We start from the raw sequence: 6,836 nt of genomic DNA, 5'->3' as shown, positions 1-6,836 counted from the left end.
TCATGGTCCGTGAGTTCTGGCCCCACGTCGGGCTCTGTGCTGACAGCTCAGAGCCTAGAGCCTGTTTCAGATTTTGTGTCTCCCTCTCTCTAACCCTCCCCTGTTCATGCTGTGTCTCTCCCTGTCTCAAAAATAAATAAACGTTAAAAAAAATTAAAAAATAAAATAAAATAAAATGTCTCAGTATGAAGGGTGCTAAGTTTAAAAAAATAAAAATAAAAATAAATAAATAAATAAATAAATAAATAAATAAATTAAAAAAAGCGATTGGGTGAAAAAGTGCTCTGGCCCTGGGGTGCTTGGATGGCTCAGTCGGTTGAGCGTCCGACTTCGGCTCAGGTCATGATCTCACAGTCTGTGAGTTCGAGTTCCGCGTCAGGCACTGTGCTGATGGCTCAGAGCCTGGAGCCTGCTTCCGATTCTGTGTCTCCCTCTCTCTCTGCTCCTTCCCTGCTCATGCTCTGTCTCTCTCTGTCTCAAAAATAAAAACATTAAGAAAAAAAAAATTTTTTTTAAGTGCTCTGGCCCTTTAAAAAGTCAGAGGCGGGTTAAGACAGCAAAGGAGGAGGTGTACGAAGCTGACGTAAAAAGCTTCATGCCACATTTAAATGAGCATGCGTTAAAACTCTTCTTCCCTCGCCACGTTCCTTCACTCAAGTGCGCGTGCGCTGCCTGAACCTGGGTGTGTGGGGCGGGGGGTGTCGGCTCCGCCCGCCTACTTAGGTGGGCGGAGACAGTCGCGTGAGTTCGGTGAGCCAGATTCTCCCGCGCTATTAACCATCCCGCCCCCTTTTGCACATGCGCGTACATCAGTACTAGACCCGTGGGTTGTTGAGAGGCTGTGGAGTTGCGCCTGCGCTATAGACCTCCCTGCCGGAAGTGGGCGGACCGTGTTCCAAAGCCTAAAGGGCGGAGGGAGAAAGCGCGGCAAAGGTCTGTGTTGCTGAATGGAACGCTGAATCCGGACACTGTCTCAGGTGCCCTGCTGCAGAACTACTGAGCCTAGAAATGTTATGACCGGAATATGGTCAGAGAGAACTTACTTTTCGATTTTAAAAAGGTTTTACAAGATTATTCTGTTTACATGTGTGTTAAATGAAGATTTTAAGGAAAGGGAGGATTTCCCCTAAATTTCCTTCCCCACCGCCCGCCCCCCCCCCCCGAATTCTTACATTTCTAGAAGACTTAAGGAGTCAAAGAGATATTTGAATGCCTATATGCCCAGTTGGAGAACAAGTATTCTGGCCAAAAACAAAAACAAAAAACCAGCGTATGTTCTCAACCACAGAAACGTTCGTCCCTAGTCAGGAAACCATTAGGAAGATACATTAAATAAGAGCCGGAAAAGAAAGAAATCTGCATCAAGGTAAGTGATTTTATGTCGTTAAAATTGTAAATGTTTTGAAGGTCCCTTGTGTCAGTTCATCAACTTTATTCCACAACCATTTGTGGAAAGCATATTATGTTTCATACGTGTGCACCTTACTGGATACTAGAGATTCAAAGATGAATATAACAATTCAACCTCTATCCTTGAAGAGTTCACACTGTGGGGCTCAGGGATAGGACTCCCCCTGGGCAAGGTCTTGAAAGTGGGTATGATAGTGCAAAGTGACTCTGAAGACTGTCTTGACCTCAAGATGGCAGATGGTGTCCTATGAACAAAGTGGGGTAGCCTGGGGGGAGAGATTAGACGCCAGTGGTCAGGAACCTGTGTGTTTTCTTGAACTTCCTTTGATACAGGGGATGAGGCAGAAGGTGACTTTTGGACCACAGTGACCTGGTTAAACAGGGAGAAGCTGGAAAACTCTAAGAACGTCTCAAGCTGGTGAGCAGAGAAACCTCCATGCCAAGAGTTATAAATCCTAATTAAGGACCCAAAAACTGAAGGGAAAGGAAAAGTGATTCTTGGGTATTCTGATGAAGTTACTCAGACATTCTATGGAGCTGGGGAGAAAAGATTTTCCCTTTTGGATAACTACCATCTCCTTAAACTATCTCCTCCTTGAGAGATTGGATCTTAGAAGGGTCCTAAGTCAGGGCTCCTGGGTGGCTCAGTTGGTTAAGCATCTGGCTTCGGCTCATGGGTTCAAACCCTTTGTTGGGCTCTGTGCTGACAGCTCAGAGCCTGGAGCCTGCCTCAGATTGTCTCTGAATCTCCCTGCCCCTCCCCCGCGCGCGCACGCTCTGTCTCTCTCGCTCTCAAAAATAAATAAAACATAAAAAAAAAGAAGAAGGGTCCTAACCCAAGAATGCACCTGCTGTAGGAAGAATGAACTGCTTCATAAATGCCTTGCAAGGAACACAGAAAAATAGTGAAAAAGCAAACAAACCTTAAATTGACTCAAAATATACCCCATTAGTACCATTTTCCCCTTAGAGGATTCACACAGGCCTCATGCTAAGAAGGGCTTTGTGTTTGGCTTAATGCTTTGCTGTCACCATTTTGAAATTCTTAATTTCTTTAAAAAATTTTAAATATTTTATTTATTTTGAGAGAGAGCATGAGTGAGCCTGGGAGGAGCAGAGAGAGAGAGAGAGAGAGAGAGAGAGAGGGAGAGAGAGACTCCGAAGCAGGCTTCTTGCTGTCAGCACAAAGCCCGACATGGGACATGAACCCACGAACTGTGAGATCATGACCTGAGCTGAAGTTGGACACTCAACCAACTGAGCCATCTGGGTGCCCCAGAGACCAGACATTTCTGTTGTTAAAGGCCCCTAGTTTGTGAAACTGTGTTACAACAGCCCTAGGAAGTGAATAGTTTCCCATAGGTCCTTAAAAAACTACTTGATGAATAAATGGATTGATGAATAAAGTATAATTGTATTGTCTCTGGCTCTTTAAAAGATGACAAACCTATCAAGATAATAACTCCCCTTTTTTTCTTTTTTTTAAAGCAGTCTCCATGGCCATTGTGGGGCTTAAATTCATGATCCTGAGATCAAGAGTCTCGTGCTCTACTGACTGAGCCAGCCAGGCACCTCACTATCCTTTTAACTCCAGTGAATGGTTGAAAAACTGGTCCTTTCCACAACCTACTTCATTTTCTCCCATTTTATAATCACTGCATTTGATACTGACTTTGTCATGTGTCTCACACATGTCCTGGACCGTGATAATATGGGCGGGTAGAGTGGGTGGCTGTGGTTCCCTGCAGTAGACCCTATTGGTTGCTACTGAAATTTGATCCCCTTTCCTTCTTGATGGCAGATCTCCAAATGTATGAGCTTCCCTCTTGTTCAGGGAGGGTGACCCCCACCTCCCAGAGCCAGGGGGTAAATTATCATTGAGCAATCTTTTCTGTAAACATAGTAAATATTTTTTGGCTTTAAAGGTCAGATGTTTAAAGGCAACAATATATAACTATATTTCTAAAATGTTGAATGAAATTGAGATTGTGTTATAAATGATATGGACCTCATTCAAAACTCAAAACGTTAGGCTCTGCTTTAGTTCATTCAGGCTTCTGTGACAAAATACCATAGGCTGAGTGGCTTATAAACAACAGAATTTTATATCTCACAGTCTAGAGGCTGGAAGTCCAGCCTGGTCAGGTAAATGCCCTCTTCCAGATTACAGACTTGTTTCCTCACATGGTAGAAGGGGCTAGGGAGCTCTGTGGGATCTCTTTTATAAGGACACTAATCCCATTAGTGAGGCTCCACTCTCATGGCCTAATCACCTCCCAAAGGCCCTACTTCCTAATACCAGCACATTGGGCACTGGAGTTCCAACATGTGAATTTGGGGGGACACAAGCATTTAGGCCATAGCAGGCCCTAAATATAAATTATTAATAAGAAAATCTCATGGGGTGTCCGGGTGGCTCAGTTGATTATGCATCCGACTCAGTTTCAGCTCAGGTCATGATCTCATGGTTTCGTGGGTTCGAGCCCCGCTTCAGGCCTGCGCTGACAGTGTGGAACCTGCTTGAGATTCTCTTTCTCTCTCCCTCTCTCTGCCCTTCCCCTGTTCATGCTGTCTCTGTCTCTCTCAAAAATAAATAAATAGACTTAAAAAAATTTAAAATACAAAAAAAAATCTCCTGATCTTAGGTACCTTTCCAAGGAAGAGTTCGGCATTACAAATCTATTCCTGTATCCCAGATAGTTATGTTAGTTTTTGTGGTAAAACAAACAGCAACCTGTTTCTCAGTGGCATCCAGCAAAGAACATTTCTGTAGCTTATTCAGTTTTGCTGGTCCAGGCTGGCCTTGGTTAAGGCAGTTCTGCACCAAGTGTCTCTCATTGTCCCTCTGGGATCAATGGGCAGCTCAGAAATACTTTAACTGCAATGGCAGGAGTGTGAGAGAGCAAGCCTATTCGTTCAAATGCTTTTTAAATCTTTGGTAACGGACAAAACAAGCTACATGACCAAATCTCAAATGAAGTATAGGAAGTACACTCTGCCTAGGGAGTGTGGAGTGAGTGCTCTGTTGATCTGGTTACAATGAGTCCTTTACAACAAAATTTTCTATACAAGCTACTTTGTCAGATTCGTAGCGATGGTGTGATGAAAAACAAAAACAAAAAGAAACCTGAGACAAGCCCCTGCACTGTAATTTACTGGATAATCTGGACAGCTTTCTTTCCTTTTTTTTTTTTTTCTCATTGTTTTATTTATTTTCAAGAGAGAGAGAGAGATTGAGAGCATGCAAGCAAGCGAGGAAGGGGCAGAGAAAGAAGGAGATACAGAACCTGAAGCAGGCCCCAGGCTCCAAGCTGTCAGTGCAGATGACATGGGGCTCAAACTCAAGAACTGTGAGATCATGACCTGAGCTGAAGTCAGATGCTTAACCAACTGAGCCACCCAGGCGCCCCTGGACATCTTTCACTCTCTGAATCTCAGTTTCCTCATCCATAAAATACACAATAAAAACATTTACCTCTCAGGATTGTTATGATGATTAAATGAAAATGTTTGTGAAAGTGCATTGTAAACAGTTAACACCTGTCCACATCGAAGGTGTGTGGAAAATGTATTTTTTTAAGTTTTATTTTTTTTAATTTTTTTCTTAATTTTTATTTTTGACAGAGAGAGAGACAGAGCATGAGCAGGGCGAGGAGGGGGGTGGGGGCGACAGAGAGAGGAAGACACAGAATTGGAAGCAGGCTCCAGGCTCTGACCTGTCAGCACAGAGCCCGACGCGGGACTTGAACTCACAGACCGCAAGATCATGACCTGAGCCGAAGTCAGACGCTCAACCAACTGAGCCACCCAGGCACCCCAAGTTTTATTTTTTTAAGTAATCTTACAACCCAAAGTGGGACCGATGACCCTGAGATCAAGAATTGCATGGTCTTCTGACTGAGCCAGCCAGGCGCTGCTGGAAAATGTATACATGGTGTTGTTTGCCCTGTCGTCAACCCAAGTAGAGAGCTGGAGGTGCTGAGCAGTTGGTAAATTTTTTAAAGTGCTTTTTCTGGCAGGTGGCACTATCTCCCCATTTCAAATAGCCCAAAAGCAGCTTTCGTGAAAACCCACTTAGATTTTTTGTAAATCATCAACACACTTTTCAAAGGTACTGCAAAAAGGCAGAAGGTTTGAACTCTTAGGGAGTATGAACCACTTTGGAAGACACTTTGGTATGATCTGGTGAAATTGAAAGTATGAGTAACCTTGCCTTAGGCGAATATATTCTTTCCTTTTTTTTTAGTTAAAAAATGTATTGAAGTACAATTGACATACTGTGTTATGTTACAGGTGTACAGCATATCGAGTCAGTGCTTTTTTTTTTTTTTTAATGTTTATCCATTTTTGAGACAGAGAGAGACAGAGCATGAATAGGGGAGGGTCAGAGAGAGGGAGACACAGAATCCGAAACGGGCTCCAGGCTCTGAGCTGTCAGCACAGAGCCTGACGCGGGGCTCGAACTCATGGACCGCGAGATCATGACCTGAGCCAAAGTCGGCCGCTTAACCGACTGAGCCACCCAAGCGCCCCTCAAGTCAGTGCTTCTATTCATTACTCAATGCTCGCCGTGATAAATGTAGTTACCATTGGGGCGCCTCTCCCCCTCTTCCCTGGCTCACGCTCTCTCCTCCTCTCAAAAAAATAAAATAGGTAATAAATTTTTAAAAATGTCCCGAATAGGCAAATCCATAGAAACAAAAAGTACATTAGTGATGGTCAGAGAATGGGAATGAGGGGGAAGAGACTGGCTGCTAAAGATGTGAGGTTTCTTTTTGGGGTGATGAAAATGTTCTGGAATTAGTACTGATGGCTGTACGAGTCTGAGTATACTAAAAACCACTGAATTGTGCATTGGTTTTTAAAAAATGTGTATTTATTTTTGGGAGAGAGCGAGCATGAGTGGGGGAGGGTCAGAGAGAGAGGGGGAGACAGTGGGTCCAAAGCAATTTCTGTGCTGTGACCGCAGCAAGCCCGATGTGGGGCTTCAACCCAGAACCTTGAGATCATGACCTGAGCCAAAGTCAACTGACTGAACCACCCAGGCGCCCCCTGAATTGTGCACTTTAAAGAGTGAATTTTATGGTAAGTGACTCACATCTTAAAACTTGTTATAAATAATATATGTTTTTGCCTGCTGTGTGCCAAGCACTGTGCCTGGCGCTGGGATTGCAAAAATGAGCAAAGCTAGACAGAGCTCCTACTTACATGTAGTGTTTGTCATGTTAAATACTGCATCACACAAAAGATCTTGGAAGATCTTCAAAGGGAGGGCAGTCCTGATTCGTAACACAACACTTCTCAGTTTTTCTGCCTTGTAGCATTGTTGTTATGACGAAACAAGGCTTCAAATCTCCTTTCTCAATGAAAGGAAGTAAAGGTGATGCCTGCCCCCTACACCATACCGTGAGGGTAACTAACAAGGG

At 43.8% G+C, this 6,836-nt stretch overlaps 1 long non-coding RNA gene across 2 annotated transcripts; it reads left to right on the top strand.

Annotated features, from left to right (window-relative positions):
* Positions 1–671: 671 nt before the first annotated feature.
* On the top strand, positions 672–5,740 carry LOC113595129 (uncharacterized). 2 transcript variants are annotated; one of them, XR_008291706.1, is made up of 3 exons: positions 672–1,366; positions 1,744–1,828; positions 2,899–4,628. It is a non-coding gene; the product is annotated as an uncharacterized LOC113595129 (long non-coding RNA). The 2 variants fall into 2 exon arrangements; XR_008291705.1 differs by lacking the exon at positions 2,899–4,628 and adding an exon at positions 4,635–5,740 and having other exon boundaries at positions 678–1,366.
* Positions 5,741–6,836: the final 1,096 nt, after the last annotated feature.

Source organism: Acinonyx jubatus, chromosome D3, assembly GCF_027475565.1.
Source record: "Acinonyx jubatus isolate Ajub_Pintada_27869175 chromosome D3, VMU_Ajub_asm_v1.0, whole genome shotgun sequence".
NCBI lineage: Eukaryota > Metazoa > Chordata > Mammalia > Carnivora > Felidae > Acinonyx > Acinonyx jubatus.
This window is presented reverse-complemented; position numbering and strand designations above follow the sequence as displayed.